This window comes from Kryptolebias marmoratus, linkage group LG18, assembly GCF_001649575.2.
Source record: "Kryptolebias marmoratus isolate JLee-2015 linkage group LG18, ASM164957v2, whole genome shotgun sequence".
Classification (NCBI taxonomy): Eukaryota; Metazoa; Chordata; class Actinopteri; order Cyprinodontiformes; family Rivulidae; genus Kryptolebias; species Kryptolebias marmoratus.
This window is the reverse complement of record NC_051447.1, coordinates 13594767-13608652: the sequence shown is the minus strand read 5'-3', so window position 1 is coordinate 13608652 and position 13886 is coordinate 13594767. Positions and strand designations below refer to the sequence as shown.

The following is a 13886-nucleotide window of genomic DNA, read 5'->3' as shown; positions in this document are numbered from 1 at the left end:
CATACAATCATCATTTCCCTAAAGTTTATTTAAAAAAAATCCATCCACTAGTTCATGAGATATTTTGCTAACAGAAAGGTAGACCTCAAACAGTTAATGGCAAATTTTTAATCTTGACCATCAGCTACCACTCAAAATAACTACTGTGGATGACTGTCAGCAACTACCACACCAAATTTTAGTTCAATATCTGTTAAATTGGTAGAGTTATAGACATTTTTTAGTTTTTAACGTCAAGTAGCTGTGGGAGCCATCTTAAATCAGGTTGATACCAAATGTTTATCAGTTGTAGATGTACAGCCAAAAATTACATATTGAGAGTTTTATGAAACTCTGTTAGTGTTTTATGAGACATTTGTGTAAAAGACGAGCACACACACATACACACACACACAGGCAAAAACAATGCATTATTGGCCTCCTTACATTTTAGCATCGGGCTGTATAAAATATATAATTTAAAAACATCATTATAAAAATAATAAAGTCAGGATATCCTAATGCAGTTTGGTTCAAAGATGAGAAAAGGCACACGCCTTAGCACTAAACATGTTTATTTTGTTGTTGTTGTTGCTGAGAAATTATTCCAGAAATTTCAAATGAACTGAAACAGCCAAGCCTGCTTACCACCCAGCAGTAAGCTCAACATTCAGGGTTTTCTACTGCACCATATTAGGTTTGTTGGGCATAATTTTAGCCCTTTAGCCCTCTGTAAATGGGGCCTGTTAATGTCCTCTGACAAATCCTCAACCTGTCACCTGTTATGTACATTCCTGCAGCATTCCTTTGCCACTGCCTGTATAAATGGTATATGGTTTTACTTTGTCTCTTTAAAATCCCTTTCCTGAAACCCAAACTACGTTGACAAGCAAGATAGATGCTGGATATTAGCATGCTTTTAAAAAACTAGCCTTAGGAAATCTGATAATTGCTGGTCACATATCTGGACAATAAACTGAATTATGTGCTGTTTGTTATCACCATCATCAAATGAAAGAGGCGATAATGTTGTTGCCTGTGTGTGCTTATGTCTGTACCATTAGCAAAATGTCTCATGAACCACTGAATAATTTTAATGAAACTTTCAGAAAGTAATCAATCACCTACAACTGATTATCTTGTGTGGTCTACCCTGTTCAATATTGCCACCACAGCTGAGTGACCTCAGCCAACACAAAAATGACTACAACTCAGTCCCTTTAACAGACACTGAGTTGAAGTTTGGTGTGGTAGTAACTGAGAGTCATTCACCACACTGACTCCAAGTGCTAACAGAGCATGCAAGATATCACAATATTGCATGCGATTGCACATTATGTTCTCTCAAAGATTTGACCAAAAGAGCTAACTCCATCAATTCTTAACATAAGATAATCTTAGCCTAAAACTAACTAATATGCATTCCTTCAAGGAATTTTAAAGCTTTAAATTTTACTTCATTTAGGAGCAGATTTTTTGTGCTTTAAGTATTTGTTGATAGATTTGTTTTTTCACATCCTAATGCATTGGGTATTTGCAGTATTTTCAGTTGCTGCTGATGACACTTAGTCATGTTTCTCTGCATGTGCACAAAACAAACAAAAATCACTTTTGTAAATCTGTTAGCCTGTTCCTCATGTCTGCGTTCTGCTGTCTTTTCTCTCCCACACAACTCTTTTTCTTCTTTTTTTCCCTTCTCAAACACAGGGACAGATTTTTCTCTTATCTCAGCGTGTGCGTCTCTCTCTGAGGATGGTTCCAGCCTGTAATGGGATTGGACAGATTATGCTCCAACCATTGTTGTAATGTTCATGTTTTACAAATCTCTCCCTCCACAGAAACTCTGACGCCATCCACCTCGTGGAGGGCATGAGATGATTCTTCTGTCATGTTCTTCTTATCGTCTCTGCCTTCCTTTACATGTTTTTTTTTTCCATTTCCAAATGTAAACAGTTTAATCAAGTAATGATCTGCCTCACAGTTTGTTATTCAAATTAGTGAGCCAAACAGTTGACCAGCGTCCAAATAGAAAAATGACGAGCACTAATACATTTTTCAGAAGCCATTCTTTTGTAATTGATATAGTAAAGGGCCATGGCAGCACTCTTACATTTGCACTTTTATGCAGTCCAAAGGAGGTTAATGAGGGTCTATTCACTCTGCAGCACTAAAGCTGCTGCCAAGTGAATAATTACTGAGATATTTCATTGTAGGTAGAGCACACTCAATGTGGCATTCACACAGGATCCCTGCAGGAGTCAAGCAACAGGCTACTACTGTTGTTCAGATAAATTTAGAGGTTTCTGTTTCCAGAAAAATGCAAATTGGCTTTTGGAGGGAGGAACATTTGAGAACCTGTTTAATTTGTTTTGAAAATGTGTGAGGAGTCACTCAGTGCCGACTGAGAAAAAAAAACAAAAAACCCTAGAGGTCCTGTTGACATCACACCACACTGCAGCCTGAATTGTCCCATGCTGTGTTTTGTTCAGTCCAAAAAGGGTGCCGATGTTTTGCTCGACATCTTATCAAATTGTGTTGAATACATAATTATGATAAGATGTAGCAGTGGTTCACATAACTGCAACGAACAAAAACCGCCATAGAAATGGGATAAAAATGCCACTGCTTCCAGATTGCTGCTCATCTCCAAATGCGTGTAACAAGAAATGACAGTCAAAGAGTTGGCATTTGTCTTTAAGCTGTTAAAAAGTTATAAAATGTTTCTACACCCATTTATCTTTTATAAATAAACACTAACGCAAAACAGAGTCCTATAGCAGTCCTTGAAGAAATGCACATCGCCTGCCACCTTTCACACCAGAGTCATTTTGGTCAAACCATAGGAATAATATGTGCCATATCACAAAACGTCAGTCTTAAAATATGTGTTCGTATGGCAATCAGCTCCTACCACAACAGATTTTAGCACAATATCTTTAAAACTGACTAGGTTGGAACCATTCTTGCGTTGGCTCATTTCAATTAGCTGTGGTGCTCAGTTTAATTTAGTTTACTCCAAATGTTAATCAGTTGTAGATGTATGTTACTTGTGCATTACTCAAAGTACCTTATCTTAGGCTAGACTCACAAGATTCTCAGAGGTTGACTCCAGGACCGGAGTAAGAGGCTGAACACCAACAATTCATTTATTTCCTTTTTTCTTTTTTTTTTGTTGGTACCATATATTAAGCAGTAAAGAAACATAACAGTCAAATGACCATTCAAATCTTAAATCAAAATTTAACAGTTTAAAAAGACTTTCTCATATTATCTTAAGATACAAGCTTAAGAGAGTCGCCACATGACGACACGACATGGCAACCAGAGAGCCGTCAGACGCAAGGGAATGCAGGTTTTTACACCTGGATTACATGTACATTCAAAGATTACTTTTCAAAAAATTAACCAAAACCTAACGAGTGGTTTCTGAAATATTTTGACAACAGACAATTATTAGATGATCCAAAAAAGTCTAAACCAAGATCTTGTTAAATGAGTAGCATTTGGGAGAACCTTTTGTGAATGACTAAAAATACAACCACGCCCAATTTTAGCACAAAAGGTGTAAAAGTGACTCAATTATAGCCTTTTTGTGTTTTTTAAGATCAGTTGGCTGTGCTGGCCATCTTGACCTGCTCCAAAAGTTGATCAGCTGTAAATGTAGACCAATAATTATTTCCTCAAAGCTTCATTAAATTCCATCTAGTGGTTTATAAGATACTTTGCTAACAGAGAGTTGACTCTAAATAGTTGACGGAAAAGTTTAAACAAAGATCTTGTGCATATTAATAGCCCTCAGAATATGTACTGGGAACCAGTGTCAGCTACTACCACACCAAATTTTAGATCAATATCTGTAAAACCAAGTTGATTACAAAATATAATCACTTGCAGATGTACATTCAAAGATTACTGTCCACAAGTTCTATTTAAATTTGTCCAGTGCTTCATGTGATACGTTGGTAACAGACAGACACACAAACAGACATGTGCAAAATAATTAACATTTTAATGCATCAAGATTAATGTCTCTTCTGCTGGAGACATAGATGGGAAGACTGATCCACTCCTGTTAGTGCTGGGTAAAAATCAGCTAACTTGTCATCCTGTGTCAGCAGAAACTGTTTGTTGAAGGGCGACACGATGAACACAGCCAGGCAGATTGTACGGCAATACCTTCCAAGCACAAATACACAATCAAATGGAAAGATAAACTAGTTTCTCCTTTTCTCTCCCATAATGAGCGCTTTCCTACTATTCTGCCCATTATCTGAGCTTGGAACTTTTATTGCAGGCAAGTGTGATTAATGATATGTTACCTAAAATAAAGAGCAAAGGATATTTCTAGCCTCTCAGCTCCTTTTTGTTGCTATTCTACCTATATTTGCGTTTTCCTTGTGTTCTGCACATAAGCATAACTTTTCCTCCAGCAGCAGCTCTCCTGCCTTAGTTAGTTGCTTTAAAATTTCAATTTTATCATCTTTCTTAACACTCCCACTGGTCCCTGCAAAAAAGTCATGGACCCAGAACGTGACTGTATATACACACACACACACACAGTTTACACATCCCAGAAAGCAGCTTCTTACTGGGGGGAATAACCGGCCGTGAATAAGCCTCATCACATCTGCTCTGGATCCCGGTCTCAGCTGGATCTGCAGCTCCTGTGCATAAACACATTACACAGCTTGTCCTCGCTAAGATAAATTGCTACCTGCACGCACAGAAGCATTCGCTCCATTTCATGTGAAACGCAGGTGCACGAGTACAGGAACATTTCTAAGAGCTAAAACTGCATCTCAGGAAGAGGTTAGTGCTGACCCCACCCCATCCCCATCGCAGACTGTCTGTGTCGGCACTTTTCAGCTTGTGGATTTACATTCTGCTGAACTCCTGCTGGAGATTTTCTCAGACTATGATGTTTATTCACCCATCTGCTTACTGTATGAAAGGTATAAACTAGCACTGGAGCGGGTTTATAAGTGAGCCAATACACAAAAGTGCATTTGTTAGCAAATTATCTCATGAACCACAGAAAGTTATCACTGCATGTACATCTACAACTAATTAACTTTTGGAGTCACCTTGATTCAACATGGCTGCCTCAGCCTACTGACCTCAAAAAGTACAAAAATGCTATAATTCAGCCAGTTTTACAGACACTGACCTAAAATTTGGTCCGGTAGTAGCTGAGAGTCATTCACAAACACCAAGTGTTACTCATTGCATAAGACCTTTACTTAAAACTTTACCATAAATATTAGAGTTAACCTTAGCAAAATATTTAATTAACCACTGGACAAAGTTTATTAAAACTTTCAGGAAATAACAGCTGGACCCTTGTCTACTAATGATTACCTTTTGATGTCAATCTAATTTAATACAGCCGCCACAACTACTCGACATTAGCCAACACAAAACTGATATAATTCAGTCAATTTCACCAATACTGAGCTAAAATTAGATGTAGCTGAGTCATTTAGAACACATACTCTGAGCAAACCATCTTGTAAAACTGAGCATAATGTTGTTTTTAAAGTTCAGCCAAAATAGCTACAACTTAATTTCGTAACAAAAAATTATTTTAGTTTAAAACTCTGGTATGAAAGGCAGTGAGCAATGTGCATTCCCTTTAAGGATTCATCAGTTTTTCAATTCAGGGAAAAAATAAAAAAAAACATGTACAAGATTTTAAAATTGCATTAAAATACCTTCTTGCTCATTTTCAGGGGTGTTTTTCCCCACTTAGAACTCAGAACAAATCTAGTAGAAATTTCAAGTGTAAACCTCAAGTTATTGTGAATGGACTCCTTGAAAAATGCTGTAGATTCCAGCACTATGTGGTTTAAAGTGAGGCTCCAAATGCATGGGGGATTCTGACTAGCAGAAGAAAAAAGGCAAAACTATTTTCCAGATGCAGAGATTTTTCTGATAAACACAAACAAGTAAATTCACGATGGGCTTTCAAAGTGACCAAGAGGCTGAATGTTGTCATACTTTAAAAGATTACTGTAATAACATGTGCTACACTGGCTGTTCTTAAAACGGTTTACATTTAAATAGAAACTTCATTATGCCTAGACTGAAACCTTTGTTGGGATTTTTGAGCATCTCAAGGCCTCTGTTTGTGAAAGTAGCCCTTAGCTATTCATACTTTCCATGCAATTTAAAGAATAACATTTAAAAAAAAGTTAGAAAACTGTAAAAAAAAATTAAATAAAAACATCTTTTGTTGTTTCAATTCCAAGCTCTGACTTGACATGTTGCATAATAAAAAAAATCTGAATAATAAAACTCAGTAGGAGAAGGAAAAAAGTGTAAACTGATACAAAATTTTGTTTAAAAAGAGTCAATTTTACATAAAATTTAAAATTTGACGTAAATATATTTATAATATTACTTAGGTATTTCTTTAACCATAAATCCAAAATGTAAATTTAAATGATGTTCACATAAAAACACTGAATATTTGTTTTTCCATAATTTCCCAAATACCCCTGGATTCCTATGTGCACGCTAGCAGCAGATCAGCTTGACTATTTAAAAATGTTCTTAAACTACATTTACTGCAGTTAAATTCCACAAAAATTGTATTAAATCATATATTATAAGATTATAAGATTATAGATTATAATTGAATATATATATATATATATATATATATATAAATATATATATATATATATATGTATTTAATTATAATCTTACCTAAGATAAAAAAAGAGCCTTAGATTTATCTTCGTCCCGTGCATAAATTTAAGCTAAAACAACCACCAGGAACCTACGTTTCTCCCATTTCACCACCTTACTGTAGCTGTAAGCACATTAAGTCACCTGAGATAGGTAACAAAGCATCTTTCTGCAGTGTTCACTAAGGTTTACTTTGAAAATAATACCAAGGGTGAAATTACAGTAATTTTACAACAAGGAATTTAGAAAACTTCTCATAAAAACTGAAAAAACAGCAATTACCTAAAACACACAATTCAAGTTGGTTCATTTCTAGTACAATAAATGGAAAATTTGGGGTCTAAAGTTTAAAGACCTCATTGAAAGAGAGCGGTAATAAAAGTGTGAGATTGAGATTAAAGAGTAGAACTACTGCACCTTGTAGAGGTTGAGGTACTGAAGGATAAACTGCATGGAAAACCTTGCTCCTTCTTTCAAGCCAAGTTGAAGCCTCACAGCAGGTCATCAAGGGTGGAGGGTATGAGTCAGAGGTGGGGGGAGACGGGTCACCTGGTGGGGAACAAGGTACAGAGTTGTCTGACTGCAGGGATTCTGAGAACAGAAACTGGGGGTTGAGTCCAAAGCAGCAATACATTTTAATCACCTGTCACTGAAGGCAAAAAGACAGTCTTGTTGCTTGTGTGCATTTGTAGCGTTAGCAAAATATCTCATGGACCAGTGGAGTCAGCACTACTCAAGATGGCTGCCACTGCAAGCTGACATTAAAAACACAAAAATAACTACAACTAAATCAGTTTGGTAAATTCTGACCTAAATCAGTTTGGTAAATTCTGACCTAAAATTTGGTGTGGCAGTATAAACTGAGCACTAAGAAACTGTACACAATGTGTTATAGTCAATTCAGTCTGTTGGCAAAATATCTCACAAATCAGTGAATAGATTATAATGAAACTTTCAGGAAATAATCATTGGATATAAGTCTACAACTAATTAAGAGATGAAGCCAACCCAATTCAAGATGGCCACCACAGCCAACCACCATTAGAAAATACAAAAATAGCTGTAATTCAATCAATTTTACAGATATTGTGCTAAAATTTGTTGTGGTATTAGCTGAGAGTCATTCACATTGTGCAAGATCTTTGTTAAAAACCTTTGCATTTACTGTTGGACTGAACTCAGTTTGTCTGTTAGCAAAACATTTCATGAACTGCTGAAGTCATCCAAAACACACACTCTGACCATGACATCCCATATGATTGCTCACAATATGGACCAAAACAAATGCAACTCTGTTATTTTTCAACATAACATAGACTTAGTCTAAAACTCCAGCTTGAAAGGCACTGGGTGATATATGTTTCCTAAAGGAATGTTAGGCCTTTAATGAAGCCTCAGGCATTCTCCTGATATGTGAGGTTTGCTGGTTGACGTTAGGATTTTATGTAATTGTTTCTACAAATAAGCAAGAAAATACAAATAAAACTAAAAAATTATATTTGTATTGTGTATTATATTTGTATCCCAAATGTTACCAGAAATGCACTTTAATCGGTTATATCCAAACTGTCTAATGTAGGTTTTTTTATAGTTTTGTTTTGTTTTTATGTTGGCCTCTTTTTATTTTATGTGAAAACATTTCACACCATAGAACAACTTTGGGTTAATAAGCTTGAGGAAAAAAAACAACTAAAACAAAGATGAAAGAAATGGCACTACTACAGTGTTTCATGCTCTAAATCTGTTTAAAACAAACACGCTTGAAACCTAACTTACATTATTTAAAAACATACTGGTGTTTAATATATACTTCGGTAAAAAATATTCAGTATTTATTTCCTACCAGTGATGTCTTTATGTAACGCTGTGAGGTAAACATTTGGCAGGTTTCCCGTTTAGACTGAGTGGTGTTTATCACAGGTGTTTCACATTTACCTAACGATTAGCGTTCTTCTTCTCCTCCTTTCAGTTGTACGAGACAGCGCCCCCACTGGCAGCTTTTGGAACGCTTCGGCTACAATTTTGTAATACCAAATAGCACCTCTTGGGTTTTAACAACACAGTGTTCAGATGTTTTTAAAACAGTAGAAATGCCATTTTTTCAATGAAATAGTTGGCTCTAGATGATGATCCATGAAATGTGCCACAGCTGCTGGCTGTAGAATCAGCTGGCAGAACCAGCAGCAACTAACCACCCATTCTTCCTGCACCAGCCAACATGTTACCTCATGCTTTAGAACAATCAGTTGTGTTAAAAAATGAAGTGTTTCATTTCTTTTCATGGGCAAAGTATTTTCTCATCAAAATTAACAGCTATCACATCTAGGGATATCTATGACATTTGTAGTTAAGGCATAAAAGGCAGAGATTAAATTAGTCTGAAAAACAATAAAACAGGCATTTCATTTGTATTTTGCAAAAGTTATTCCGCTGAATAATACTTCCCCACAATGACTGCAAAAATAAAAACAAATTGGTCTACTTTTTTTTAAATAAATCTAACAATTAACATTTTTCACCTGTAAAAATCCACCCCACATTACTTCCCTGATTCTGCAGAACAAATCCATCATTTCCGTTTTCTGTTTTTTAATCGTTTTAAAGATACTGCCTGTGTGACTCCTTTACTGGATTTCTGTACTGTATGATTTAGCATAAGCTTTATATTTCTAACTCATGGTGATAATATAATAATCCTGAGCGAGATGAGTAGTTATTTAGCAGTTATTTTATTTTTAAAAATAGATAGGGAAGTAAAATGTAGAATTCTTGACACAAGCTCTTAAATCAAAGTTTCATTTAAAGGATAAACTGTGCTAGAATCAATCCTGTCATCTGAACATCATTCTGAAGCAGAAAATAATTTATAAACAGAAAACCATCTGAAAGTAGCCACGTTACAATTCTAAATTAATACATCTACAGATTACAGCAACTTCTCCTTTTTTACAGAAATCCAATGAAGAGACTTTTTACCTTTTTGTGTTTGTTTTGGGCTTTTTAAACCATTTCTGTAATCAAAATGATTGACAGCAAAATCAGTTGATGGTTCTGAGAATCTTGTTTTGCAGACATGTCTTTGTGAACATTTGGGTTTTTGTTTTTTTTTAAACTGTCATTTTGACAAATGACTTTTTAAAAAAAACAGCACTTCTTTTTATTATTAACTGACTCTTCATTTAATTGGAAAAAAAAGGAAATTAAGCATCTAGAAATGTCAAGTACGTACTTAATGTATCTAGTATCAAGAAACAGCCTAAACCTTATTTATTTATTTATGTATTTATTTGGTTGCCACTGATGATGGCGTTTTACTGCACATGTGGACAGTAGTTGATTAACCTCATTGTAATCAGCTTTTCTCGAATCAAAAACTAAGAGTTTATCTTGGAGTTAAATTAAATCAGTTGATGAATAAACTCGGTTTGTTTAACCTCCTTTCTAGACAAAAAGTCCTTATTTAAAGTTTATAACACGACAATCTGTCCCTTGTCTGCTGTTGAGTTGCTGAAATCCTCAGTTGAACCAAAGTAGTGTTTCATGAGCCAATTTCTTCTGCAGGGCAGTCTTTTGCGGGCTTGTTGTTGTTGTGCAACTGAAAGTTTATGGAGTTGTACTGCAAATCCCTCTCTGTCCTGATAAAATCCTCCTGGATTTATTTCTGTAATACTTCCAGTGTCAAGTCTTTTGCCAAAGCCCAAAGATTTTTCAGTGATTAGGTATGGTCTAGTCCTCCACTTTGTGTGTGAGAGTTTGAGGTTGATCCAAGGATTACATGGTCAGAGGAAGTAAAACCAAGTGTCAAAACCATTGTTTGTGACACAATATCACAAATACATATTAGGATCCATGTTATTCTGATAAGATATTCAGTATTTGCATGTTGCCTGTCACTGCAGTTTATTGTGTTTTATCTGATCCAAGTTTATGTAACATGCACTCATCTGTCTCCTTGCATTTCTTTCACTTGGCTCCTCCAGTTTGTCGTCTTGTTCATTTGCTCGCATTATCTCATTATCTCAGTCAGACAGTCAGTCAATCAGGCTCCCCTGGACCAGCAGTCGACACCATTAGACACCGACTCCATCACTGCCGTCTTCTGTAACACTTGCAGCCTCTTCTCTGCCTGTCAGTCATGATTCTGTAAGTTAGGCGAGGGTATTTTAAGTGTCCTTAATAGTTCTGCTTGTGTATCTGTGCATTTGTATTAATGCTATCAGAAGGCGTGACCAGAGTTCAGTCACAAACTTCACCGAGCTAAAGAAACTCAGAGGGGTCCACAAAAACTCTCACAAACCCAAAACCAAAAAAAGCTGGCAGTAAATAAGAAAATGCTAAATTCGACAAAATACCAGATTTTGTTTGTGTTTTATTAAGTTTTACTTAGAGCTATATAACAAAATCAGCAAAACAAAAACTAAAAAATGTAACAAAACAAAACTGAAAACATTACATAAAAACGTGGTATCGCCCGTTGCTCTTCATGCCAGAGTTTTAGACTAAGATCATCCTATGTTCTGAAATGACAGAGTTATTGCCATTTTGATCAAACCTTTAAAAAAAACATTATGCAAGATGTGTTAGCACTCAAAGTATGTCCTGCTACTATAGACAGTCAGTCAATCAGGCTTCCCTGGACCAGCAGTCGACACCATCAGATACAGACTCCATCACTGCCATCTTCTGTAACACTTGCAGACTTTTCTCTGCCTGACTCTCTCTCTCTCTCTCTCTCTCTCTCTATATATATATATATATATATATATATATATATATATATATACAACTTTAAAACTTTATTGCCATTTTGTATTGACTAATTGACTTGTGTCAATTAGTTGTTTTTTGTTTTTTTCCTGTCAAGGTTTACATTTTGTCAGTTTATGATGTGCTTTCTGTTCATTGCATTACCTGAAATTATTTTTTTAACAACCTTGAAATTTTTGTTTTGTTGTGTCTTGCCCAGATCCTTTTTTTTTTTCTTCCTCATCTCGTAAACAGTCGCTGAAAGTGACCAAAATGGACAGGATTAGAAATGAATACATAAGGACAGCTCGGGCGGAGAAGTTTGGAGAAGGCTGAGACAGCTTGGACATGTGCAGAGGAGGGGCAGTGGATATATGGGACAAAGGATGTTGAATATGAAGCCGGGAGGAGGAAAAGAGGAAGACCACAGGTCGATGTGACAGAGGAGGATCCTGGCATAGGATGAGGTGTAGGCAGATGATCCCCTAAAGTAAGCAGCCGAAAGAGAAAGTAGTAAACACTCGAGTCTGCTCAGACTGGTGATGCTGCAGGTTCTGTTGGACAGCGATGAAAGCTCAGTGTGTGTGAGGGGGAAGTTTGTGGGAGACAACAGGTGGCAGCTTGTATTTTTATGCACCTTTATTTTGAAATGACAATGAGTGTTTTCTTGTCAGTGCAGCGTTACATGTGTCTAAGTCGGGTGTGTCTGCACTGGTCCTGCTGTGGTCTCCCCAGGACAGAGGATGGATGTCCTTGTCAGCACTGATAGGCAGAGCCATGTCGAGCTGACAACAGCAGCAACCTCCACACTGACTGAGTGTGTGTGTGTGTGTTGGGGTGTGTGTGTGTGTTTGTGTGAGAGAGAGAGAGAGAGGGACAGGGAGAGACTGCATCATGTCTCCATAATGTCATGGCACAAGGAATGACGGGGCAGCAGCCTGAGTCATCATAATGCATGTGGGCATGCCTGTCCTCCTGTCTTTGTGTCCCCCTTCTCTTTTTCTTTTTTCCCCCCCAACTAGTTTCTTTTTTTTTCTTTCTCCATCTGTCTTCTGTCTTAGCTGGAATGTGTCACCCGAATGTGTTGGGATTCAGTTGCACTGTCCCCCTCTAAGCTCCAGTCAATGACACAGAGCCACTGGATCGAGAAGCTTTTCTTTCTTCCCCTCTTTTTCTCTCCGCTGGGTCTGACTTTTTGACAAGAGTGAAATGCAACAATGAGTGCACTCAGGACCCATATCAAGGGAGGGTGCAGCAGAAGATGGACAGAATCAGCCTGGCACAGGCAGACGGGAAGATAATGAGAATAGATGGCAGCGTCCACCTATACACGCTCACACCAGAGAAAGAATAATTCACCCCAATCAGGTGACAATAGTTCACAAGCACTTATAGAGTGTTACTTTCCATCATCAGTCTTGTTTTCTGAACCTGTCCCTCCTCATTTGAGTCTCCACTCTGCAATGAAAATACAATTTGGCAGCCGTACAGCACTGGGTGTTGCGCAGGAATAATTTATGAGTGACAGAAACATTGTGTTGGACCTACAGAGGAAAATGTGTCGCTGAAATGCCCACTTGTTGGTGGCGCCACACTGTATCCACTGAGTCGGTTTGTCATTATTAGCCGAGTGAGACTCACTTCTGCTGCGAGCAGCCGTGCCAGGCAGACAGCCGAGACAAGCTGACAGCCAAGATGCTGTTGTTACAGTAACAAAGAGAGCTCAGCGAGAATTAATAGAGCCTGACTGCAGATGCTCACAAAATGGGAAAAATATTTTAAAGCTTTTTTAAGTGAGCAATCTTTCAATTATTGCTTAGTTTGTTCATTGTCCATGGTTTCTCTCTGTCTAAGACAAGAACGTAGGCTGCCACCTGATATCAGCTTTCAGAAACCCACTCTGTATTCCTCTTTTTTTAAAGCCACATGTCTCCCTTTGTCAGCTCTTGAACCCAGGAGATATGCCACTGATCGTTAGTCTTCCTCAAGGCCCACAGATAAGATCTCAAGGTATGCTGAAGTATCCTCAAGGATAACAGACTCAGTCGTCGGTTGTATTTGTCAGACATCAGCCAGAAAAGTAAAAACAAACAAATAAATAAATAAATCCAGTGCAGTTGTAGCAAACACTTGGTCTGAAGTGGCCTGGCTCCCTTTCAAAGATCAATTTAAATCAATGAACCTGCTGCCACATCCCAAACATGCCAATGGCACATTCTTCCGCCTCGTACCTCACTACTGTTTTTCCTCCAGAGTTCTTCTTTTGGCCTTTCTCAGCAGTTTCAGCTTGACATACACACACACACACACACAAAAACAATAGTTTTAAAGTTGGGTTTTGTACCAGCTATCAGAACTGATTACAAAACTGCTTCCAAACAACAAGCTTCTACTTTTGTCAAGAAAATGGGCTAAACCATAACTAGCACAAGCAAATAGGTGGCAAATATGTGACAAAAAGTAAAGTGAAG

General features: G+C 37.2%; 1 long non-coding RNA gene across 1 annotated transcript in view; it reads right to left on the bottom strand.

The window, feature by feature from the left end:
* Positions 1–8615, bottom strand: part of LOC112450462 — a 177434-nt gene extending 168819 nt beyond the window's left edge. The window contains exons 1-2 of the long non-coding RNA XR_003039100.2: positions 8513–8615; positions 7087–7218 (exon numbers count right to left, since the gene is read on the bottom strand). This is a non-coding gene — a long non-coding RNA (uncharacterized LOC112450462). The remainder of the gene's footprint in view (positions 1–7086; positions 7219–8512) is intronic.
* Positions 8616–13886: the final 5271 nt, after the last annotated feature.